General features: G+C 37.1%; 1 long non-coding RNA gene across 2 annotated transcripts in view; it reads left to right on the forward strand.

The window, feature by feature from the left end:
• Positions 1-24,918, forward strand: part of LOC309846966 — an 85,428-nt gene extending 60,510 nt beyond the window's left edge. For both annotated transcript variants that reach the window (XR_014302221.1, XR_014302222.1), the window contains 2 exons: positions 7,715-7,914; positions 24,590-24,918. This is a non-coding gene — a long non-coding RNA (uncharacterized lncRNA). The remainder of the gene's footprint in view (positions 1-7,714; positions 7,915-24,589) is intronic.
• The last annotated feature ends 2,643 nt before the right edge of the window (positions 24,919-27,561 follow it).

The following is a 27,561-nucleotide window of genomic DNA, read 5'->3' on the forward strand; positions in this document are numbered from 1 at the left end:
CAACAATGCCAACATTTTCACCTCCATATGATTACAAAAAAATCTGTTTTTAATTTCTTTTACTTCTTGAGATATATCCTGCTAGCGATATACAAATTATTGTTCTTTTAAATCCATTGGACCAATCTCTGGGCCATCAACTAAATATACATTGTTTATTCCCCCAAATTTTATTTTCATTTTTTAAGGATTACTTTAAAAATATTTCTACTTATAATTATGTAAAATCTAAAAATCAAGATATATCCAAGGAAATGTAAACTCTTTATATGCTTTCTTTCCTTTTAAAGGAAACCATAGTTTTCATTTTATAGTTTAGTTTAGTATTGTTTCCTTTTATGAGAATATATAATAATGGTCGTACCCTTCCTTTCTGACCTGAATGATAGCATTCTGTATGCAATTTTCTCCACCTTGTTTTTTAATTCTTTTTTAAACTATATTTCTTGGAGGTCTCTCCATATTAACATCTAGAAATATCCCTTACTCCATTTTAGAGTTGCATACCACTCTTTGTAGATATACCCATATTTTCTTTAATTAGCTCTATTGAAAGACATTTAGGTTTTTACAAGATGATAATCTCACAATAAATAGCTTTGTGTAAATGACTTCATACTTTTGCCAGGGTATCTTTGGGAAAATTCCTAGAAGTAGAATTGCTGGTGAGAAGATAATATATAAATAATTTCACTAAACAGTAACAAATTATCTGCCAGAGAAGTTATGCATTGTTATTCAAAAGAGCAATATATGAGAGACAATTTCCGTATAGCATCATTGACAGAGAATTTTGTCAAACTTTCGGATTTTATTTTTTTTTTTAAGATTTTATTTATTTATTTGAGAGAGAGAGTGAGAGAGAGCATGAGCGGGGAGGAGGTCAGAGGGAGAAGCAGGCTCCCCACGGAGCTGGGAGCCTGATGCAGGACTCGATCCCAGGACTCCAGGACCATGATCTGAGCCGAAGGCAGTTACTTAACCAACTGAGAAACCCAGGAGCCCCAAACTTTCAAATTTTAATAGCAGGCAAAATTAACAAAAATGACATACAGAGAATAAATCTTGGTAAAAAGTGAATATCCAGAACAAAAAGAAAACTTACACACATTTTTTGCAGATGGCGAAACTCCCTCCCAGCCTTTTAAAACTAAAACAAATTTCCTAACAAGGAGTTAAAAACCACACACACACATACCCACACACTGTGCCATTAAATTCCCCATAACACTAAATGAGGGAAACACTGGCATAGTTTCTTCAGCTTTAAGAGGATAATTGTCACCAAAGTATTCTATAACCTACGAATTTATATTCTTAAGTGAAGGCTTTATAAAGGAATTTTAGACAGCAATAATTTAGAAAGTAGACAGCCTAAATAGCCTTCCTGGAAAAAAATGACCAAAAAACATTCTCTAGCTACTTAATAAATGAAACCAAATAAACGTATAAGTTATACAGAAAATTTGAGTTTCAAAAAAACTGTTTCCATAATTATGAACTAATGTGTCAAGATGTTATTTTATCAAGAAAAGATACAGTAAGAAAAAAGAAAATAATTTGAGTATAAAATTTCCTGATTATTCTAATGAAAACAAAGAGTATAGAATGAAAGAAGTAAATATAGCCTAATTTTTTTTATCCTGCTGATGAGAGGTTTCTTTTCTTTGATTGTAATAGAGAAATAACAGCTCAATTTTTGAAAGTCAATTTAAGGGTAAATTTTAAACTACTTGACCAAAAAATGTTAAGAAAACTTGAGTAGTATAAAATTATTATAAAAGAAAAATAAAACAAGAAAGTGAAAGAAAACATAAACACCAAAAAACAAAATAAAATCAAAGTCAGGACTCTATATTATTCTTAATATACTTGAGACAAAAATTATTCACAAAGGAATATTAAAAACAAAAGATTGTACATAAATAATAGTGAATATTTATTATATTTTTCTGATTATCTAGCATTTTTGAAAGCCTTTCTGTGTTTGCAGAATTTCCTACTTAAGTATTCTGCTTCCTCAAAGTAATGATTCTGTTTGAATCCTCAACCAGAAAAATCATTTTGTCAGCCTCTCTTGCACTTAAGGCACAAGGGTGTGATGTAGGTAAATCCGATTAAATTCACTGGTGCCCGACTGTGATTCAGAAGTGAGCAACATAAGAAAAGGAGGCTCCATGAAGAATCCTTTTTACTAGCCACACTAGTCAGTTCAATACTTAAACCTTTGGCTTTGAGGGATGAATTGCCTCCAGGACTGAATTCCTGGCACAGAAGTGTGTTTAGTATCAGATGCAAATAAAGTCTTATCACTGGCAGTCATATAAATTTGAGTATCAAGTTCTCAGTGTTGGTGGCAGTGACTATTCCCTCATTGGGCCAGTTTTGATATGGTTGTGGGCATAATTTCTGGAATCTTAACCTTTAGCCTTTTCCTCCATCCCTCTCAAAAATTCGTCAACTGTCCAAATCTTTATAATAAGCTCATTTTCTTCTTAATCTATCAGAATTGGCTTCTTTTGCTTGCAACCAATAACCCCGACTTATATAGAGTATGACTCCAGAAGTCTTATTAGAAAACAGAATTGCAGTAAATAGGTATCTGGAATTGGTTATCTGGTCTGAATCAGGCCAAAAGCTCTGAAATCCAGCCAATATAAAAGGCTCTTCACAAGCAGCCTGAAACAGCTTTCTAATTTTCATCAGCGGGCACCTGCAATGAAGTAGTCACATAAGGCAAGTCTTTGAGGGAACCAGAGCCATAGCCAGAGAGTCATATGCAGGAACATAAAGAATTCAAGGAACATAGAACAAGTGTTTGATTCTAATGGTGCTTGACAACCTAAAAAGAATTACAAACTCAAAATCTGAAATCCATTCTTCAAGAGAGAGAAGGTACGCCGTGGAATTTCTCTGCTAAAGAAAAATATATTATTAATTGTGTCAGAGGGCTGAGATACCTAAAATCAAATTCAAATTTTGATCCTGCACTGGCTGTTATTTTGCAGTTAAATTCACAGTCATAGCAGGTCGCTTGTGTGAAAGTTGGGGCTTTAGGAAGGAATCTGAAGACTTATAGAAATAGGAATTTGAAATGGATTGCTCATATACAATACATTTACTCCCCTGCATTTCCCAAGAGTCCTTTGGAAAGGACTCTTCAAAAATGCATTGGTGGAAAAGTAGAAATTAAGATTAAAATTAAAATTAAACATTTTAGGGTGCCTGGGTGGCTCAGTGGGTTAAGCTGCTGCCTCCGGCTCAGGTCATGATCTCAGGGTCCTGGGATCGAGTCCCACATTGGGCTCTCTGCTCAGCAGTGAGCCTGCTTCCCTGTCTCTCTCTTTGCCTGCCTCTCTGTCTACTTGTGATCTCTCTCTGTCAAATAAATAAATAAAATCTTAAAAAAAAAAGAAATTAAACATTTTAAACTGCACTAAAAATAATAAAACATCTAGGAATAAACTTAACCAAGGATGTAAAAGACCTGTACTCTGGAAACTATAAAGCATTGATGAAAGAAAATGAAGGCAACAGAAACAAGTAGAAAGATATTTTATGCTCATGGATTAGAAGAAAATATTAAAATATCCCTATTGGCAAAACAATCTACAGATTTAATACAATCCCTATCAAAATATCAAGAGCATTTTTCACAGAACTAGAACAAAAAATCCTAAAATCCATGTAGAACTACAAAAAACCTCAAGAAGCCAAAGCAATCTTAAAAAAGAAGAACAAATCTGAAAGTAACCCAATCCCAGATTTCGACATAAACTACAAAGCTTGGGTAATCAAAACAGTATGGTACTGGCACAAAAACAGACACAGATCAAGGGAACAGAATAACAAAGCCAGAAATAAACCCCCAATTTTATGGTCAATTAATCTTCAACAAAAGGGACAAGAATATGCAATGGGAAAAAGACAGTCTCTTCAACAAGTAATGATGGAAGAAAAAAAAACAAATAGTGTTGGGAAAACTGGACAGCTACCTGCAAAACAATGGAATGAAATTGGACCACTTTCTTATACCATACACAAAAATAAACTAAAAATGGATTAAGGACCTAAATTTGAGACCTGAAACCATAAAAATCCTTGGTGAGAACACAGGCAGTAATTTCTTTGACATTGGCCATAGCAAAATTTTTCTAGATATGTCTCCTAAAGCAAGGGAAACAAAAGCAAAAATAAACTATTGGGACTGCATCAAAATAAGAAGCTTCTAAACATTAAAGGAGATAATCAACAAAACTAAAAGGCAACCTACTGAACAGAAGATATTTTCAAATGACACATCTGATTAGGCATTAATATCCAAAATATGTAAAGAACTTATGTGACTCAACATACACACAAAACAAATAATCCAATGTAAAAGTGGGCAGAAAACATGAATGTCCTTTCTCCAAAGAAGATATCCAGATGGCCAACAGATACATGAGAAGATGCTCAACATCGCTCATCATCAGGGAAATGCAAATCAAAACCACAGTGATATATTACTTCATGCCTATCAGAATGGCTAAAATTAAAAGCAAAAGAAACAACAAGTATTGGGAAGAATATGAGAAAAAGAACCTTCATGCACCGTTGGAGAACACGTACTGATGTAGTGCTCTGGAGAACAGTATGGAGGTTCTTCAAAAAATTAAAAATAGGGGCACCTGGGTGGCTCAGTGGGTTAAAACCTCTGCCTTCAGCTCCAGTCATGGTCCCAGGGTCCTGGAATCGAGCCCTGCATCAGCTCTCTGCTCAGCGGGGAGCCTGCTTCCCCCTCTCTCTGTCTCTGCCTGCCTCTCTGCCTACTTGTGATCACTGTCTGTCAAATAAATAAATAAAATCTTTAAAAAAAATTAAAAATAGAACTATCCTGTGATCTAGGAATCACACTACTGGGTATTTACCCAAAGACAATAAAACCAGTAATCGGACAAGATATATGCACTCTATATTTACTGCAACATTATTTACACTAGCCAAGTTATGGAAGCAGTCCAAATGTCCATCAATAGTTGAATGAATAAAGAAGAGGTATGTGTATATGTATGTATGTATGTGTGTATATATATACACACACTCACCCAAAAAAAAGAATGAAGTCTTTCCATTTGTGACAACATGAATAGATCTAGAAATATAATGTTAAGCAAAATAAGCCAATGATAGAAAGACAAATACCATATGATTTCACTCATATGTGATATTTAAGAAACACAACAAATAAAGAAAGAAAAAAAAAAAAAAGAAACAAACCAAAACCAGATTCTTAACTGTATCGAACAAACTGATGGTTACCAGAGGGATGTGGGTGGGGAGATCAGTGAAATAGCTGAAGGGGATTAAGATTACACTTATCCTGATGAGCACTGAGTAACATATAGGATTGTTGAATCACTATATTATGTACCCGAAACTAATATAATACTGTCTGTTAGCTTTACTGGAATTAAAAAAAAAAAAATGCATTAGTGAGAGCTGTCCTGTCATTTTAGATAAGTGTTCTGGAAACTGTTTTCTGTTGACTTGGGATGCTAGTAGGAGACACTGCTATTGAAATGGAATGCTTCATTTAAAATGCTAAGATGGGGTCCTGGAGTGGTAGATCCCTCCTAGCAGCCCTTAAATGTCAGAGGCACAGACATGGCTACAATAACTGATAAAAGGTTAGATGTGTTCATCAGAAGCTTTAAGTCACAGTCAAATATGGTGGTGGGTAATTGATTATTGATCCCCAGGTCCTACCCGCCGCCCCGCCAAAATAAGAAGTCTACCAGTATCCTACTTGATTTTTGTAACCTAAAAAGAAGAGTCTAGTGAAAAGAAATCTGACTTAAGAGCCGTGGCTTTTCACCCAAATCTCAAACCTTCATCTATTCACAGACTAGAGCCCTTGAAAAAAAACGGATAGCTTTTTTGAGGAAAGGGCAGGTGCAAATCTCACAAGCATGTCCAAAAAATAAAAAAGAAAAGAAAAGAAAAAAAAAAAAGTCTCTCCCAAAATGTTATATGGCCATTTACCCAAGTAACTACATACTGGGAAAAGAGAAATGACCAGACTTTTCAGGCTTTGTTGGAAATGGACTTGAACAGACATGAATCCTTGGGTTCCAGGTATCACTTCTGTCCACCAGTCAGAATGAAGGCTTAAGTAGATCAAATGAAAGGAATTTTGACCAACTTCATTGATGCCTCATTCATGCCTCAAAACTATTGTCTGGCTATTCTCTAAAGTTCTGGGTATATAATTGTTATAAATATACTTAGCAAATTTTAACAGTGCCTTTTCAAATCTTTGAGTGACAGATACGATACTAGGAACCATGTAAAAGCCCCTCAAATTTCCTCTTTCACCAACATTGCAAACCATGAGCAAATTTCTTACCAAGAAATCTTGATAAGACAAATGCAAAATGCGTGCCAGAAGACTGGAGTTCAATTCTATGAAAACAGAGGTGCTTGCTGCCTTCTTACAATTTCTGAGGTCCAGCAGTCTGGGTCTTGCTGGAAAGTCTCTGTAAAGATAAAGGACAGGCTGCTATAACTTGGATTTTGGAGGCAACATATATTGCAATTGAAAGAGTTATTTCATTTATTATTGTTTATTTATGAATAAATTACCGGAAAATCCTGAAGCTAAAGAGAAGGAGCTAGCACCTAGTTCTAGACTTCTTTTTCTAATTTGAACTTGGAGGAAAATTAACCAACTTTAGAGGCAGATCTTAAAATAGGGAGAGTTTGACAACTGAGGCAAGTTCAAAAGGTGTAACAATCCTGGGTGTGATCCAAGTATCATGAGACTCAGTTTGACAATGGCAAGGAATTTACTTGGCATGAATATTCTAGAATTTGATTTGTCAATAAATTTTTCTCCACATCTTTTGTCATACACAAAAAGAACAAAATGGTGTGCATCAAGTCTCAAGAGCAGGGCCATGAGAGGGTATGAGAGAGAGAGAGAGAAAGAGCTGGAGGTTCTCTAATAGTCTTCCCCCACAAAAAACAAATGTCTATTATGAATGATAAAGCAACAGAAATAGCAGGGTGGAATTCTGAATTATTATAGTGTATTTTAGAGAAATTGCTAATTTATGGTAGATATAAAAATACATTGCTAGATAATAAAGTTTTTGAGCCCTTATTCTTAGACAGATTTTCTACAAAAGTTCCATAAACTTTGAGTAATACTTTGGATAAAAATATCTAGCATTATGACACACAGTCAAATTTAATCATTCCTTTTCTTAGCATTTTTTCTAATCACTTGTATTGTTATGTTTAATTTTAGGTCCTATTCATGAATATGCATATTATTTGGCTTCTTATGTCAATAACTACTTAAATTTGATTCCTTTAATTTCAGGGTTGTGATAAATTGGAATTGGAATAAAATGAAAGTTACCATTAGTACATATTTATCACTATTTAAAAAATGCAAATATAAAGAACATTGGAAACATAAAACACTCATACTTCCTGGAAGGTTAAATAGAGGTTAATTTTTCACTAATTTGTCCAGAATTTTTTAAAATTAAGTATTATATATAAATCTAATCCCTTACATTATTTTTTCAGCCAGTTTCTACTCTTGAAACAACTCTAATATGAAATTTTGGGGTATTATTTTCTATAGATATGTATTGATATGCAATATACTACTATTGTATATACTGGAAAATGGACATGTATATTTTTTTATTATATTTTAAAGATTATTTATTTGAGAGAGAGAGTGGGGGAGAAGCAGAGGGAAAGGAAGAGAGAGAACCTCAAGAAGACTCCATGCTGAGTTGGGAGCTTGACCCGGGGCTTGATCCTACCACCCTGAGATCATGACCTGAGCTGAAACCAAGAGTCGGAGGCTTAACTGACTGAGACACCCAGGAGCCCCAGACAGTTACTTTTAAAAGGGTAAGTTATTTTTGACTGAATGCCTGATGCTGTGTAAATTAAATCGTAGAGATCCAGAGTATATTCTATTCCTCCATCAGGATTTATTGCTTCCTTCACAAGTCTGATAGAGTGGAGCTGAGCACATGAATTCAATCAGAAGCTACGTTGATTCAAAATTGGGCTGCAGTTTTCATGGAGCTCAGTCTACCTCTCATTCATCTCTGCTCTAGGTCATAGCCCTCTAAAGCATTCAACTGGGAGCCTATCTTATGTCCTGAGGCTCCTCTTCCTGGAAATTTTTGATGCTTAGCCCTTGCCTCCTTGGGATCAGGGGTTCCCAGACAATTCTGCTCTGCTTTTCTGAGCTCTGTCTTTGGCAGACCGTCAGTGTGCTCTCTTATGTAGCTTCATAATTTGGCAAATGTCTAGAGGAGAAAACCATCAAGTCTCCAATTTTATCTCTCCATCTTTTTAGACCACTAAAATCTATGATGGTTTTTCTACTTCGAGAAGGATATTTCTGCATGGGAAAATTTGAACTCTTCACTTTTTCACCTGGTTCTCAAAATCAGCAACTAAGCCAGAGAAAAGGCTGCTGCAAAAAGTCATCTCATTTTTCCATGGTTCTACCATCTCCAAAATCCAGACCCTCTTGGATTTCATTGATCTGTAGTCCTCCAGTACTATCTCTAAATATCTCTCCAAGAGATATCTCCAAATATCTCTCCAAGATATTCTTGTTATTATTCAACCTTTTCTATTATTCCTGTAAAAAATACTGGTCTGGCACAAATGACTCCAGCTTACTTAGAAACTGAATTATTATTCTATTACATAAAATCCTATGGGATCAAATCTTGTTTGTCATGTCTCCTGATTCTTGCTTGGATACACTTTTTTCCATGTGTTATGTTAACTTTGGTTGCAAACTTGAGTTTTAGCACGGTTGGCTTTTCCGCTAGTTTTGTGTACCTTGAGTTGTGAGTGGGTCCCTCCATTAGTATTTGATAATCCTCCCCCCATATTCTAAAGCCAATAATTAATGGAGTGTCCAGCCATTCAAATTTTATGACTTTTTGCTGATGTCTCAAGTAGCACGGTTCCAATGACACTACTTTTCACTCCCTACAGGAACGTAACAACTCAAGTCTCTGGATTAATAGTACTGATGCTTTCTCCTTGAGTACCTCCAGTATTATTACACACACACACACACACACACACACACCATTGGTTTTCAGAACTCTCTTGAGTTTTAGCACCTGAGATTCTGCCTTTTTATCTTATCAAGTTATTCTATGTACTGAGAAAATGAACTTGTTGTATTTCATCCAACTTTTCCAAATGTTTGTATTAGAAGCTTTTTTATGTAATAATCTACAAACTTGATTTTTCTACTGATTATAAAACAAGGATTGGGAAGGATAATTTGCTTTAAAAGTGTCTTTATAATTTGGTGAACAAACCATTTTGGGAACTTGAGAATAAGCACATTTGTTGTACTAATTAGAAATCATTTTTATTATTCTTATTCACCAAAACAGATTGTTAGGAACATTTTTGGTCTGGTTTGAGTTACTGCATATACTTAAAAGAAAAAAAAAAGATGAAAGAAGCAAAGCAAGGCAAAACAAAGATTTCACAATTCAGATTTGTCATCTGCCGAAACTGGTGAAGGTTATATTTATACTAAGTTATATTTAGACAAAAAAATTAATTTTAAAATAATTTAAACTTCAACATTTGGCAATATTAAAACTTATCTATAAAGTGTTTCTGATGCTGCCTTCCACCAGCAGTGAAAAACATTCTTTGCAATCATAGCACTTGAGTATAGGATCTAATTCTGTGGAGCTATATATCTTTTGTCCTTTACCAAATGTAGAGCCAAGATTTTCTTTTTTTTTATGCAATGAAATACTAAGTAACATCGGAAGGAAAAGAGATGATTAGGACAGGAATAAAGCTTTTTGATTACAACAAGGCATTTTGAAACCTTTATTGTTGCAGGATTTTAAGCCATATCTAACAGACTATTCTGAAATTGATGTGCAAATTTCACAGTGCTTGATGAAATTTTCACTAAATGGGCTTTTCCCTAACAGAAGAGAAGTCATTTTGTGATCCAGTAGCTAGCATCATTAGTGGAGATGGTGGAGACTCCTGAGTTTTTAATGCATTCTGGGAAACCGCCACGACTTGGCAAGGTCTCTCTGTGGTTGCTTTATAGTGCAGAGCCTCACTCTGCGTAGTAAAAATAAAACCAAATTCATTTGGGCACAGTCTTTTTGTTGCTTTATTTAATTTTCACTTTGGCATATGGCCCTTCAAGCTTTAATAGGGCAGATGTGGCTTTGGAAGAGTTTACTAATCCAACTTGGTTAATGACTTTCATGGTAGAAGCCAGCTCAGCAGTTTTCACTCAGTCCATATTTAGTTCCTCTTCTCATCAATTTTTCCTGTGGTGGAAAACCTCTCCATGGGGCCACCGATTACCAGTAGATGTTTTCCTGATTTTGAAGTAACTGCCCTGAGGTTTTGAGGATGCAAAGACACAGGCGGTGTAAATGTTACTGATGCTGAGCGATTGATTCCTGGGGGAGGGAGAAGCAAGTTGCCCCTCCTCTCATGGTGGGGCGTGACAGCTCCAGATTGCTCTGTGGGATAGAGAGTTAATTACACGGGGTGAGCATTTGGGAAAATCCAACATGAATTAGAATATTTGATGATCATTGGTGTTCCCGATGTCAGTTCAGGACAGTGACACCAGGCAGTGTGTCCTTCATGTCCTGAGGAAGACTAGAGTGTTCTACATTTTAGAGTCTTTTTTTTTTTTTTAAGATTTTATTCATTTATTTGACAGACAGAGATCACAAGCAGGCAGAGAGGCAGGCAGAGAGAGAGGAGGAAGCAGGATCCCTGCTGAGCAGAGAGCCCGATGCGGGGCTCGATCCCAGGACTCTGAGATCATGACCTGAGCAGAAGGCAGCGGCTTAACCCACTGAGCCACCCAGGCGCCCCTGGAGTCCATTTTCTGACAGTAATATATATTAAGGCCTGCCTCACAGAATTTTGTGACGATTCAGTGGCAGGAAGGGGTGTTTCCCAAACTTGTAATTCACATACCAATATGAGCAATTTTTAATGTTATATCTGGGTTCTGTTTAATTTTATTTTACTTAACATGTTTTAACAATCAACTAACCCCCCCCCCCCTTTTTTAGTTGTTCCTTTGGCCACATCCCAAGCAATATTTGCAAAAATCTGATGCGCTGGTCATATATTTTTTATTATAAATCAAGATAAAAGTAAAACCATCTTTTGCATATTTTGGGGCAACACCGATAATGTGCTCACATAATAATATGATAGTTTTAATTGTACTGGTTGTAACTCCCATTAGACTTCAAGTTACGTGACAACAGGGGCTTTTATTCAATTTATTTATTCTGATATCTTTGACACCTAGCATAATATTTGGCATAGAGGAAGATCTCAAATTGTCTAAAAATTATTGTGGGGTTTCTTGTTTACTTGGAGGAGGAGTCAGACATGAGGAAGAGACAATTGCTTCTCTCCATAGAACACCTGCACTCAAGTTCAGCAACCCATGGGACAGGGTCCTTCCTCCCTCTGGCAGGAGGCCTGTGCTTGAACTTAACTTCCCATGAGCTCCAAGAGCTGGATGATTGGCTTTCTGATGTTACTACAGAAACCTTTAAAACTTAATCTGATGTGCCTGCCTCCCCTGTATTCTGATTATCACCTTACCCTCACTTCTGCTTTCTCTCCTTTCTTCCACATCCTTATGCTCTCTCTTTTCTTTCTCACATACACACACATACACACACACACACTCTGACAAGGTTCTTTTCATATTTGCCTTCTAAGGGAAATCAGCTTGTTGGCAGGGGTCCTCCTCTGAACCTTCACCCCTGGTGTATCCAGGCACGTATGTCTGCAGAAGGATGAAAGGGAGGGGCCTCTGCCTTGCAGGCTTGGCTTGGACATGTCCCCACTGAGGCCCTTTCTTTAGTCTGTCCTGTATGACCTTGTGGAAATCTTCCCAAGTTCTCCTTCATGACGTCTGGCAATCAAAAATGACAAACCCTCGACATAACTGCAGGATGACGCATATATATGTAACCTTGTGTTCAGTGAAACCAGACTCTCTGAAATCATCCTTACACAGGCCCAACTCCTGGCCCAGAGTAGCTGCACAGTAAATATTTGCTGACCTCATGATGAATGGGTAAAAGAACACTTGCAGCCAGTGAAAGAATAAATAGCTGAACAAACTTTCTACAAGTTGTTTTATCATGATTAAGAGAGTGAAATGCACAGAGCTCAGAAGAATAATAAACTAGAACTTAAGTTAGCTGGCACGTTTAGGAGATGACTTTATTCTAAATAACCAAATTTTCGGAATAACTGAAACTTATTCTTCAAAGCACATATTTATCTTTTGAATAAGCTCTCTTTATAAAGGTGGCCTGGGGCACCTGGATGGCTCAGCTGGTTGAGTGAGTGACTGGCTCTTGATTTGGGCTTAGGTCAGGATCTCAGGGTCCTGAGACTGAGCCCCGAGAGGCTGGCTCTGCACTCAGCAGGGAGTCTGCTTGAGAGTCTCTTCTTCTGTCCCCCTCCCCCACACTCTCTTCCTCTCTCTCAAATAAATAAATAAATAAATAAATCTTTAAAAAATTAAGTTTATAAAAAATAAATAAAAATTAAAAGGTGGCCTACTTCTCTGCCTTATTAAATTAAATATATTGTGTATAATTTAACATTTCCCTGAACACTTATTTAGTAAAGGGGCTCCTGGGAGGCTCAATCACTTAACCATCTGCCTTCGGCTCAGGTCATGATCCCAGGGTCCTGGGATCGAGCCTCACATCAGGCTCCTTGCTCAGTGGGGAGCCTGCTTCTCTCTCTCTCACTCCCTCTACCCCTCCACCCCTGAGTGTTCTCTCTCTCTCTCAAATAAGTAAATAAAATCTTTTTAAAAAATAAAATAAAAAAACTTATTTGTAAAAACTGTATTTTTTTTAAAGATTTTATTTATTTATCTGACAGACAGATCACACGTAGGCAGAGAGGCAGGCAGAGAGAGAGAGGAGGAAGCAGGCTCCCTGCTGAGCAGAGACGCCGATGTGGGGCTTGATCCCAGGACCCTGGGATCATGACCTGAGCTGAAGGCAGAGGCTTTAATCCACTGAGCCACCCAGGCACCCCAGTAAAAACTGTATTTTAGAAGTAAGTAGAATTAGGCATAGATCTAGACATTTCAGGAGTCTTCTTTTGTATAATTTTTGCTTGGCTGAAAAATAATGTATAACCAAAGGATACTGATAACAAAGTACAGTCGTTGGTAGGAGTCTATTCTTTATCTCCACAGTGTTTATTCTACATGGATATTTCTCACAGAAAGGAAATGCGAAAGATTACGTACTATATGTAGTTACTCACATATTTGTTCTAGTATTTGTGCATTAGCTTGAATTCTTGACTCCATCTCAGGCTTTATCTGCAGAACAAGAAAAACCAAAATTTTTCTAATTAGATATTCTTTGGGAAACTTTGTAGGCAATACATTCAATTAGGGATGTGTACAAGAAGATGCATTGGAGTAGACTTTCATAGTTAATGTTTATTGAACACATACTACTGCTAGCCACTTTCTAACATTTAACCTTTTCTTTGCAATTATATGACATAAAGTGGCATTATCGCCATTTTAAAAGATGAAATCTGAAGCACGGTGTGGTTTAGTAACTCTCCTAAAGATCTCAAAGATCTCAAGGTCTGTTGACCTTTCTTGGTGACCCTCTTTTTTTCCACCCTAGACATGGATCTTCCTTCAATTCCTTATCTTATTAGTGATATGAAGGTATTGTTTGGAGGTAATCAGGCCTAGGGATGACCAATGGGAAATACAACATGGTACCAGAAACAGATTTAATGTCAATGTCACATTTTACCATGGCTAGAGGGGTGCCTGGGTGGCTCAGTGCGTTAAAGCCTCTGCCTTTGGCTCAGGGCATGATCTCAGGGTCCTGGGATCGAGCCTCGCATTGGGCTTTCTGCTCAGTGGGGAACCTGCTTTCCCTTTCTCTCTCTCTCTCTCTCTCTCTGCCTGCCTCTGCCTGCTTGTGATCTCTGTCTGTCAAATAAATACATAAACTCTTTTAAAAAAAAAGTCTTTACCATGACAAAATTATCTTACACCTTGGGAAATTTCTTGCTGGTATGTCCTCTGTAGAGCCCTAGCATACTGCATGTGTTCTACCTAAAGGGCCAGAGCCCTTCTCCGTAGGGAGGCTCTTCATTCCCCAGCCCCACATACTCTCCGCAGGCAACCAACGAAAAACAAAAATTCCTTTCACTTTCCTGCGTCGCCTTTCTTTTTGAAATTTCTTCTTCTTTCAGAGCATGAATGGATTAGTATTTTTCATGTCCAAAGAGACTTTTCCAGATATTTTTCTAAATGAAGAACTGTCTCCATCCCCACTGGTATACAGAAATAGCCCTGGGTAATGCATTTTTGTTTGTTTTCAATATTGATCTTTTTCTTTTCACTACATCTATTAGTATCAGAAATTGAAAAGAACTTGATAATAGGAAACTGGCAAAAGATATGACCAGATGAAGGATTTCATGCTTAATTTCACAGGGAAATGTTCACTAAATGTTAAGTGCAAAAACAGACTATAAAACACTAATTGCAGTTTTGAACACTTCTTTTTTTTTTTTTTTTAACTTTAATGGAAGTACTCAGGAACTGTAAATACCAACTATTGTCTGTCATAAACTATAACACAGAGACCCCCCTCTGGGTTTACTGTGATGTGAAAGATCCTTTGCTATTACTCAAATTCTCTTAACTGTTGTGCTTCCCTGATAACCAACTTAACTAACAGCTAATAATTACGACAAACTTACTCTGGGCCAAATAGAGCTCAATGTACTTCACAGGAATTAACTCATCTAAACTCATTCAAAACAACCAGATGATAGGATGAGGCCAGTACTTCTACAGATGAGGCCTGTACTTCTACTCTTCCTACTTTTTAACTGAGTAAACTGAGGCACAGAGAAGTTAAGGACCTGGTTCAATTCATAAAGCAGCCATATTTGAACCCAGAAAAGTCTGGCTCTGGACCCTATATTCTTATCCACCAAGCCTGGGTGTTTTTCCTCTTTCCTTTCTTGTTCTCAAACATCGCTTCTTCCTACGTCAGTTGGTTCTGCTCCAGTCAACCTCTGCCGTTCCTAATGTGCGCTTCTCTTTGTTAGGGTAGAATGGGCATACTTAGCATAAGCATAATCTAATTTACTGAATCAATAACCTTCATTTTAGGTACAGTATTAAATCAGTAGTTTCTGGTCGAATGAATGTTTATAAGAGCTCTACTGCCTCTCCCATATGGAAAAGGAGTAAGTCTTTCCTTGTCATTTAGAGACTTCTTATAGTTGAATACAGGGATGAGCTGTTCCCAACTGTTGAGTGGGTGGAAGTCTGACCGCCAAGTAACTGGGGCGGTGATTATGTACTTAATGCTTTTTGAAAGTCAACCCTGTTATGCCTAGGGAAGAACTCAGAGTTAAGGGGGTTAATGGAGCATCTGGTGCCTCCACTGATAAACTTGGAGAAGCCCCAGGCCTGTAAATAATACATTGTGGGTGGAATGTTCTTTATTTAAGTCTGGAGAGTCTCTGAGGCACAGGATGACGGGTAGGGGATTCCCATGCAGCCCGGTGACGCTGAGAGCACACTCGAGAGTGGGCAGAGCCCTGTCTTCTCCGATCTGTTTTAGTCCAGCTCTAGACAGGGGTCCAGAAGCCCCTCTGTCAATCAGTTGTTTGTTTCCTCAACAGAAGAAGGGAGCTGCCTAGCTGGCAACAGAACAGTGGGCCTCATCGGACTTTGTTATGAGGTTAAATTTTCATCCTGTTCCAATCTCTGCTTGGTTGGATAGCAGTTCCTTCTCCGTAAGGACACATCATAAATGTGTCACCACACAAATTCTCTGTAAGAACGGATAATTCTTATATCTGCCTTCAAACCCTTTCGTAATCAATTCCTCTGAAGTTTTCTGTTGAAGATTTTTTTTTTTTTTAATAAGAGAGATCAGAGGCAGCTGTACAAGTGAAGGTGGGAAGAGGGGGCCAAAAATCTCACTGATTTCCAGTCGATAAGATCATGTGTGTTTTTTCACTGTAGTTTCCAGAAGCAAAATAAATGATAAGAACTAAACCGAAACTCCTTGAGCTTGCTTGTGCATGCACTGATTTTCCTTGCACATCTGCCTGCTTTCTGTGGCTGCCGCGGGAAAGGCGGCCTTGGAGGGGAGTGTGAGATGACTGAAGGGCAAATGCCTTTGCACAGAATGGATTACGTAGTCTTCTCAGTTGTTCGATGGTGCGATTCTCTCTCCTCCCCGTTTTACCGCTTCTTACCTTATACAACATTATAAGGTATCCTCTGAGTACAAGTGAAAAATTGCAGTGTAAGGCCATCCCATAACCTCCTTTAAAAATTATGGTTCATCTCGACATGTAAGAATTGCTTTGTGCTTTGGCAAGATACCGTCCTCTGGGTGTGAGAAGAGCTGCCCCATGGCTCTTTGGGTTGCGTTTGTTATCACAGTACGTCAACCTAGATTTGCCCTGTCACACAAATGTGCTGTCAGTAGCTTAGTTTTGACAGTTTTAGTTATGTGTCTCCTCGTAGCATATTGTCACACATACTCTGACAAGAAGAGATGTGGTGTGCTAAATATATATCCTCCAGGACAAAGAGAGACGCAGCTCTTGGGGCAAAACCTATAAATTATTTTGGAGTTAATCTGTTTTTTAGTGGATTAAAACCATCTCTTTGTGGTAGAAAAAAGTTTTCATGTCTAGTTTATAAGAAATGAAGTGTTTTAAATGGAAAACTAAGGAGTGATTTTATAACAACGAATGTCCATCCTTTAATTATATACAAATTTGTCATAAAATATTAGAGAAAATAGGGATGCATGCTCTATCAAAGGAAATGACAATTCTATGTATTGATACTCTCAGATGGCATATGGCTTCAGAAAGATTAAGAATCCTCATGGGATGCCAGTACTGATATACATTGATCATCTGGTACACCAGAGGAGGAGGGCTATTACCTTAGAGATATTTGATCTCAAGCACAGATTTATAAGGAACACAAACCATATTTGAAAAACAGGTTTCAGCTGGCTTGCTCAGTTAGTAGAATATGAAGCTATTTAGCTCACCGTTGAATTGGTGTTGGATCCCAACAAAAGCAAAAATGGCAATAGTAGGTTTCAGTTCCTAGGCCTACCCTATATTTTCTGTACCCTTATTTCCACCAATTCCAGCTTGGGTTTCATCATTTTATTCCTTCCCTTTAGATTATTTTTTATTTCAGAAGCACTTGAAATGACAAAAGCTGAGTCTTCTGAGGGAAGGCTGCATTATCTGATAGATCTTCTGTCTCAACACCCTAACATAGCTTTCCAAATAGATCACGCTTCTAACAAATTCTAAAAAAATCAAGATTTTCCTGATTCCCTTTTCAGTCTTTCTCAAACAAAAGATGAAGCTTTAGGCATCTGTCCCTTTTTTGCTCAGATTGTCCCATACGTTGTTGTCAACGTATTCCTTTTTGGCCAAATTTAAGTACCATTTCCTCATTAGTCCCCTCCATGACCCAGCTGCTTCTCCTCTATCTTCCCATGCAAATGTACCTATGTTCTTAGAACTCTTTTCCTTCTTTCTTATAGTCTTGTTAGCTGACGTCATGTCTATCTTTTCCACTGACTATAAATTCCTCAAGTGCAAGGAATTTTTCTTCTTCACTTCTGTTTCCTGGATAGAGAGTAAATGCTCACTAATTGTTCACATGGATAAAAGATCCTGAAAGAGGATCAAGCACATGGAAGCACGTAGTATCATTAAGATTAATGGTAGGAAGGAGAGAGTCCAGCAGCTTCTTGTCTGCGTGATACCTCATGTCATGGTGCTTCCACATCTCTGGCCGATTCATCAGGGAAATGGATGAACCTGAAAATACTATTCTCTCACAGTTGGCTTCACTACTATGCTTTTGTTATTTTACCCAAGAGTAATTTGAGGGCATTCATCATAAAAAAGTATAGAAAAAACTGAAAACAACAACAAACAAACAATAATAAAACAATAAAAACTGAACTAAAGAACAACAATGAAGCATTTAAAGTAAAATAAAACTAAGAGTCCAATCATAAAAGTGGGTTGGGGAAAAGAAAGCTAGAAAGCATAGCTTCGTTAAGACAATCTCTTGTACATTCATTCTAAGGCAACATGATGCACAGTGTCTCTGACATAATTAAGTCAATGTCTGTGAAGGCTTTTCTTTGAGGGACTTGGAAATTAGCATATTCAGTCAAATGATTAACTAGCATATTCCATAGCATTAATAAAATCAGTTGGACTTCTCAGGACTTGTGTAGGAAACAAACATGGAGAGCTCTAGTAAGTATCTCAAGTGGAGATGCTCTGAGCTGTTGATAGACCATCCCAGTCTTGGGTGCTGCTACTTGAATCACCTGCTCTAGGACTGATGATATTAGATTTGGGTGGAAAGGAGGGCTTGAGCAATGTGTGTCTGCAATCAGTGCTCAGGAATCCATTGGTAGCCACGTGCAAGTACATAAAAAAAAAATCTTAGTAGTGTTCCATGGACACACTGCCACCAGTGTGTCCAAGAGGTCACCATGGGAGAGGGAAGACTTGTAAACCACTGACAGTTAAAAGGAACACAAGGTTTCCTCCATGTGGTCCAGTTCTAACCTCATTAAATATAAGGCAGGATGAAGGTGGGGGGTGGTTACAAGGGAGCTATAGAATTTCCCCCACTGGAAGGACTGAATGTAGATCCAGAACTGAAACATGAGAGACGAGAGGTCCTGTTTCTCCATGACCTCCTAGTCACTTTTAAGTGACTTTTCTCTGCTTTTTCATGCAAAAACCATAAATACCAACATGCATGTCTCCGCAGTCCCTACATTTAGATGTTCTTAAAAGTTCAGTGTCATCAGCTAAGTGATTAGAGTCCTTGAGTCCTAACTGTAAACTCACAGGAGGGATGATCCCATTAATCCAGCTTGGGTCAGTATCTACTTAACTGAACAATTTAGGCAAAAGGGGCAGAGTCCTAGAAGTTGGCTACAAGGAGGGGTTCTAGAGAAAGGGGCAGAATGTAGGCAGCATTTACAAAGATCTCATTTAATGAATGTACATTTGTAGTAACTGAAGACCCTGTGGGAGTTTTTGTCTATCACAAGGAAGGACAGCCAGCACATTCAGGAATCAGCTTTTGTTTTCTCTTTGACTAAAGGGGGAATATTTTGTAGCCTAATTAAGGTTGTGCCTTGATCCTATGTTATACTACTTAAAAGTATTGAGTCTCAGGGCACCTGGGTGGCTCAGTCTGTTAAGCGTCCAACTCTTGATTTTGGCTCAGGTCATGATCTCAGGGTCATGACATTGAGCCTCCATTTGGGTTTTTGCTCAGCGGGGAGTCTGCTTGAGAGTCTCCCTCTCCTTCTTCCCTCCTCCCTCTCAAAAAGAAAATATTGAGTCTCAGTCATTCCTGTAGAAAGCAAGAGAGTAAAGTTAGAACATACTTGTGAAATTGAAAAGCATGGCTAATTGCTTCCATAATTATTTCTGCACACTTATCTTGACAAAAGCAGTATCTGAGGACAATTAGTGATCTTAATAACAGTCGTCATTGGGGGCCTGGGTGGCTCAGTGGGTTAAAGCTGCTGCCTTTGGCTCTCAGGTCATGATCCCAGGGTCCTGGGATCGAGTTCCATATCAGGCTCTCTATTCAGCAGGGAATCTGCTTCTCCATCACTCTCTGCCTGCCTCTCTGCCTACTTGTGATCTCTGTCTGTCAAATAAATAAATAAAATCTTTAAAAAAAATAATAACAGTTGTCATTGGGCCGCCAGGAAGCTCAGGCAGTTTGAGTATCTGCCTTTGGTTCAGGTCATGATCCTGGTCCTGAGATGGAGCCCCCCATCGGGCTCTCTGCTCAGTGAGGAGTCTGCTTCTCCCTCTCTCTGTCTTTCCCCCCTGCTCATGCTCACTCTCTCTCTCTCTCTCTCAAATAAATGAATAAAAATCCTTAAAAAAATAGCAGCTGTCATTTTTTGTTATGGACATTAGTCAGTGTTTGGCCTTCAGCTATGATGTCATGCTCTCAGCCATGGTAACATGGTAATCACTTCTAAAAAAATATCTGTGGAGACTAAGACATGAATGATAACAGTTCTCTTTGAACCGTCAAAAATGACGAGAGTTGTGGTGACAGTAGCAATTGGCAGCAGCTACTTCCTTTTCCTCTCCGCTCCTTCAGGGCCACCCAGCAGACTGTTCTCTTCCTTTGTTTCCTTTGGCTCTTTGCCTTTTCCTCTCCCTGCGGGTACCTGTTTCTGTTTTTTAATACTCCTGCCGAGTACTGCATGGCTCCACCATCACAACCTCCATACTCTCAGCCAGAATAGGGAGTTATGCTTTTTTCTCTATACTTCTAAAATGAATGTAGACCTTTGTGGAAATGATTAAAATATAAATTGCATTTCTGAGTCAGACCAACCTACAGCAAGCACATTTTAAGAATTACTCTGCAATCCAGTTCTTTTTCTTCTATTTTTTTAAGTGATGATTTTTTTTTTTTGTATTGTACTGACTATATTATGCTTTACTTCTGATGACAGTACTACCAAAATAATAATAGTGTCTGCTCCAATAATTTAACAGAGTGAAACTTACCACCATCCATTTTGAAGCATTAATAAAAAGCTCGGTGCTAAGTGAGCCTCAGTGCAGTTGGAAGAAAAGGCATAGACATCAGGTGTGAAAAGGTTACCTCAAAGCAAACTATGTATTATGACAATTTGAGAGTCTAATAGTTATATATTTTCCTTTTTCTATTTCTGTTGTTATAGAGAATATAAAGAACCTTTATTATTCTGTTCCATATTCAGTTTCCAATCTAATTTCAAGTAACTACATGACAAGAACCTTTTCACACTTCTTTCATATTACCTCAGCTCAGGACACAACAGGTGTTCAAAAAATATTTGTTGATTGAGCTATATGAAAAAATACTTTTCCTTGTAAAAATCTTTCTCAAGTTCTTAATAGTATCTATGAGAGATCAATGTACAATAGAATGCAGTTTTTTTCTCTTCCTGTTTCTCTTTCCCTTCTTAATGATTCAGATGAGGCTGATAAATATAATAATTCAATATATTGTTGGATATAAATAATTCAGATAAGGTTGATGTCATTTGAAATGGGAAGCCCTGGTGGTCCAGAGTGGGCTGGCAGTCCGAGCTCTCAAAGGATAAGAAGGGCTTCTACCTATAAAAGTGGCCCCACATGGTTAGTCAGAACCTGAAGAAATCCATGTGGATGGGTGGCCTTCTCTAAGGTGTCAGAGTCCAAGCTATTTGAGGGTGTGTGTGTGTGTGTGTGTGTGTGTGTGTGTGTGTGTATGGTATGTGGAGTGGCTGTCATGGCAAGTGAAGACCCATTTGGGATGAGGAGAATATCCACATTGGCTTTGAGAAAGGGAATGGGCGGTGACAGAGATGGAACACTGGCGATATAGAGAGGAGTTGATTAAATAAACACATATAATAAAGATAATGGGAGTCCATTTCCCATGGTTAGAAAACCATTACAAATATAGCGATAGAGAAAACTAGAGTGGATCCTGTAGATTGTATTTGGCACTAGAGAATTAATGACTCTCAATATAGATCCAAAGAAGGTAGATAACTATAAAAATAAACATAGTTTTATATTTAGAAACACACTGAGCATATGTGTTTATGAATGTGCTAAGTGTATACACACATATATTCCCTAGGTCTGTTTGCTGAGAGTACTCTGGAGCAACCATTCTCCACAAAAAGGATCCAGGACTCTTTGAGAAATGCCCCTTTCAGGCCTGATACAGGGGAAGTTTGATAAACTCTTATTCTTATGACAGACAATAGAGTTCAAAAGTTTTCTCAGAGAGGTTCCCACTGATGAAACCAAGTTCAATTTGAGTATCAAAATGATTAGTAGATAATAGCCCATTGATAAAATAGGAAACCATGAATCCATGATGACACAAATAAATGAATGAGCAGACAAAAAGCTTGATCAGAAACAGGGTGTTTAAATGGTTTCAAAGTACCTTTTCACAAAACCATTATCAAGCAGTTTTACAGGCAGATCCCATACTAATCAAGGGATCAAAGTGAATAGTACTATCAAAGGGGACAACTGGAATTTATGCCAATTCTTATATATTAGATGAATAAGTAAATAAATATTAAAGAATTAATACATGCAAATTTTAAGTATATGTAGAATAAAAGTCTTATCAATCAATAAAAGTAATGGGTGGCAAAATTAATAAATATTTGCTAAATTTGATTAAGAGGGAAATAACATGAATACTAAAATAATAATAGAATATAAGATACAGGGCTATTAACTGGAGCTGTGGAGATGAACAAATCTGAACAAAATACTACTCACAGATTTGGACCAATGAAATTGCTATTATTTTTCTAAGAAAATGGAAATTAATACAGTGACTCAAAAAGAAGTAGAAAATCTAAAACCATCAATAACTGTAGAAGGAATTGAAAATGTAGTCAGAAATTTCTCTCAAAGGAAAAGTCTAATGCCAAATGGTTTACTGTAAGTTTTATAAAAATTTTAAAGGAATAGCTAATTCTCATGTTTTAGAAATTCTTGCAAATGATTGAAAAAGGTAGAAAGCTATCTAATTAATCTTCCAAAGTTCGCTTCAGAGTGACACCAAAACAGTATGATTTTAATACACAAAAAGGTAAATGTCTAGTAGTATTCTAATTATAAATAGATGCAAAAATTCAAATAAGGTATTAGCAAGGAAAATTGCAGCAGAATATTGAAGGTATGAGTAAGTAGGGACTCTAACAGGAATTCAGATTTTTTCATCAGGAAATTTAGTGTGGTTCTCTATAGAAACAGATTAAGGGGGGTGCCTGGGTGGCTTGGTGGGTTAAGCTTCTGCTTTCAACTTGGGTCATGATCTCAGGGTCCTGGGATCTAGCACTGCATCGGGGCTCTGCTCAGCAGGGAGCCTGCTTCCCTCCTCTTTCTCTGCCCGCCTCTCTGCCTACTTGTGATCTCTGCCTGTCAAATAAATAAATTTTTTAAAAATCTTTAAAAAAAACAGATTAAGGGGGGAAATCATATAATTATTTCAGTTGATGCTCTTCAAAAAACACTTAATAAAATATAACACCAATTAATATTAAAAACTCTTCACTTGAGACAGAAGTTTCTTTTTTTATTTTTATTTTTTATTTATTTTACTTATTTGAGAGAGAGAGCACACAAGCAGCAGGGGTGGTGGGGAGGGAAAGGCAGAGGGAGAGGCAAACTCCCCATGGAGAGCTGGGCATGGGAGTTGATCCCAGAACTCAGAGATCATGGCATGAATGGAAGACACACTAAAATGACTGAGGCACCTAAGCACCCCTGAGGAAGGGAAGTTAGTTAATGTGCTAAAGGGTATCCATGGGCTATCTACAGCAAGCATCATAGAAAATGGTGTAACTTTTGAAGCATTCTTAGTGAAGAATTAAGATGAAGATGCCAATACTATACCTTTTCAACACTGCTCAAAGACTAAGCCCAAGCAATAAATTTGATTTTAAAAAAAGTGGAAATGAGAACTGATGGAAAGGCAGAGGCAAATGTCATTATTTGTAAATGGAACAATAATCTAAAATAGAAGACCATGAATTTAATGAGCAAGTGTTTAAGGCTATTAATGGTTTAAGAGACTTAAATCATTATTAGAATGAAAAGATCTAGACTTACGGGAAAGGCGACTGTGAATGATGCCCCTCTAGTTTTGGTCCCTTTTTGGACAGATGACAAGATTAAGTTTATAGTGAAAAGCATTATTAAATATTTGTGTTGTATTAACTCAAGTTGCTTTCATAAGAAATCACTTTGCTATCTTTAGAAATGAAGCTTCTGTGGGTTTATGTCATTATTTAGAAAAAATTTTCAAAATAGAAAATAAAATTAGACTGGGAGCCAATAAGTTTGCCGTTCTCCCAAAATTCCCATTTTCAGATATTCCCTTCCCTTTTCATCTGCTTATGGAAAAATCATCACAAAAGCAGATTCACATATTTGAAAACATACAAACTCATAATCTATATTTGCAGTGGAGTTTCATTTTCTTTGTATTTAAATGACCTCCTGAGATATAGAAATTATTATTATTGTCATCATTACTTTTATGCATCATCGAACACTTTTTGAGTCATTGATCCAAATTTTCAAATAGGGGCATTAACTCAGCATGATACTTATAATAGAAAATAGTGAATTCACGATTATAAAAAATGTACTGCAAATAGTGGAGTAATTTATCAGCAGAGACAAAAAGGCGTTCTGTTAACTGAAGAAGAGGCAAGAAGAATTGATAAACACACTTACGGTTCCTACAACAACTTTTCAGAAGGTAAGGATTATTATATATGTAACAAGATTTCTGTGAAAATCAAATTGTTTCACATCTTAAGTTTATGAAATGCTTGCTAACATAATCATTCCATTGCTTTTTCTTCTAAAGCTTTCATGTTATCTGAGGACCACTTGACTGACCACCAGATGTCTGGAAACCTCACTTCAGGAAGCTCTCCTTCAAGTATTTGAGGAATGGAAGTTGAGGCAACATCTGGGTTAAAATTATATAGTTGTGGAATAGTTAAGAGATGCTGCTCATCATGCATTTATTTCTATTGGAGGGGGGCCTCAAGGCCATTTCTCAGTACAAAGCCTAAAACTGACACTTTCTTCTCCACATTTGAGAACTTATTACCATGTGTTCAATAGCTTCTGAGGAGATGATGGTGCTTTAGAAATCATTGGTGGGGGGAGAGCAGAACCACATAGAACTTTCTTCCCCCAATAAAATAATATTTTAACACTGCCTGGCTTGTCTCCATTTTCAAAAGAAAGATATTAATCTTCAGTTTAAAGGAAACTGTCCAAAAATATTTTCCAAAGTATTAAATCTACCTTTTTTTTCTTATTACAATAGCCAAGAAATAAATCTGAGTTTATTTAGTATAAACTTGGTGCTTTTAGACAAAGCAAACAAAACCCTTCAAATTGCTTAGGAAAATATCCAAACTTGATGAAGCCCTTAGACATTGATTTAAGCATGTGGCTTTTGGTTTTTGCATATTGAAAGGATTGGATATGGCAAAGTCAAAAACGTATGCACATGCAAGTGAGTGGAAAGAGAGAGAGACCTCTGTGGGCTATTCCCTTTGCTAACCTTATATCTTCCTGGCTTTGAAGTGGAAATATATGGTATTTCCAGCTTGGACTAAATCACAGATTTCTAATGAGTTTCCTTGGTATTTGCTCTGACCTGATTCAGGTCAGCTTATTGCTTTTGCTTGCAGTTGAAAAGCAGAGGAACAAGAGGTAAGCCTTCCTTTGCTCATTTAGGTTTTAGTGAGCGATCTTAACTCAAGCATTTCTAATTAAAACGTAAAGATCATTAATATGCGCCATTAATAAAGGTTTGTCTTTCGGCTCAGAATGCTCCCATGGAAGTGCCGGGAGTCCTCCTGCATCCACTGGTGCTAGACCATTGCTGCTCTTGGCAAGGTCTCTGAACAGGCTGGGGTTTCTGTCTGTTAACCTGAGAGGCTGGTGACAACTTATGTCAGGCTTAGGGCAGGAGGAGCCAAGAGGAGAAACAAATTGCAAAGGCAGCTTCTGCATTGCACTGCCACCAATTCCCAGCCCTGGCATTGCTGAATGAGAAAGAAGCAGAGGTGTCGTGAAGCAGATAAGAAAGATATTAAATCATGTTTTGAAGTTATTTATCACTCTTCCCCCGAATTAAGAAGTATATTCATATGGTAGCAGATCTCCCTTCCACCCCCAGTTTAGGACTAGAAGAATTCAAGTTTCTATGTAATCCATATCATGCAAAACATTTTAACGTGTCATGTTTCCCTAAAGAGAAATATTACCTTTGGTTTGACATTTCAAAATGAGATATTCACTGAAAGAATTTTTTTTCTTTTTTAAGAACCAGAAAGAGAGAGAGAGACAGAATGGGGAGGGAGGTGCAGAAGGAGAAAGAGAGAGAGAAAATCTTAAGCAGGCTCCACATCCAGCATGAAGCCTGGTACGGGGCTCGATCTTACAACCTGAAATCATGACCGGAGCCAAAATCAAGAGTCAGATGCTTAGCCAACTGAGCCACCCAGGTGCCCCAGCTGAAAGAAATGTTTAATTGTAATTGCTGAGCTATTTGGTTTTGAATATGAAAATTGTGATTAATTAAGTCTTTAAAGGCACATAATATGAACAGAAATCAAATGGATAATTTAACCCATAGCTTGTAATATTTATGGCTTTTTAAATTTATATTATGTTGAAAAACTAAACTGAAGAGACATGATGAACAGCAAGTTAAAATAGAGAGAGCTGTGGGACTGTCCAATTACTTAGCCTTCATCTTAGGAATATTAATGTAGGGATTTAAGACAAATTAGAAATAAGAATAAATTTACTTTAATCATGTCCTAAACACTCTATAATTATATAAAATGTTTGTTAATTTATTGCTTTTATTTGCTTCTCTATATAATCATCTGAACTTCTGACCGTTTCAATTAAGTTACAATATAATTAGTGTTTCTGTTAAAGTATTTGGAGTTGATAGAATACAACATTTCTTTCATAATCAAGATTATTATGTTGCCTGGGGTATTTGTGATTTCCAATTTAGTTAGACTCAATGGCAAATACTAATAATTTGCATGTACATTTTTATGCTTTTCATCTTATTGATTAATCTTTGAACCACTTGAGAAAGAAATGTGAGCATTGACTTTATACCATGGTTTTATATAAAATTCATCCATGGTTTAGAACATCTGGAGATTTGAAAAACTCACACTAAGCTGTATAGGAAGAAGAAAGGCTATTCCCCTAACATACTTGTAATAAGAAGGTGCTAGGTTTTAATCTGTGTCAAAAATTAATTGTTTACTCCAGAAAAGCCTGTTAATAATTTGAGGTTATCAAGAAAGATAATCATCTATTTACTATGACAGCAAGAAAGAGTTGTAGAAGTAGAGTTGAAGTCAAGGAAGAGACATATTACAAATAGCTTTCTTTTATAATGAGAACAGATATTATCTAGATTTTCATTTACATATGGCTATCAGAATTTGTGGGATAAGCCCAATTACCATGTATTTTTTCAATAGAAATAATTTGTTAAGTATAAATCACTGCATTCCACTGTCGAAGTTTTGAAGACTTCAAATTTAAGCATTTATACATCAAAAGAAAAGTTAGATTACATAGTCTACTTTCATCATGGACCATATTCAAATACTTGCTCATTTAAAAATATATGCATGTATGTATAATGACCAAGTGTTTCCCTCTTAGATACTGAGTAAGCCTAGTAAGGCAACTCAGCCAAACACAAATAGCCAATTTGCCCCAAGCTGAGCTTATGAGAGCCTAAAAAACCATAACCCTGAGTATAGCAGTTATCAAACTTGA

The sequence above is a fragment of the Mustela nivalis genome (assembly GCF_964662115.1).
Source record: "Mustela nivalis genome assembly, chromosome: 1".
Lineage (NCBI taxonomy): Eukaryota > Metazoa > Chordata > Mammalia > Carnivora > Mustelidae > Mustela > Mustela nivalis.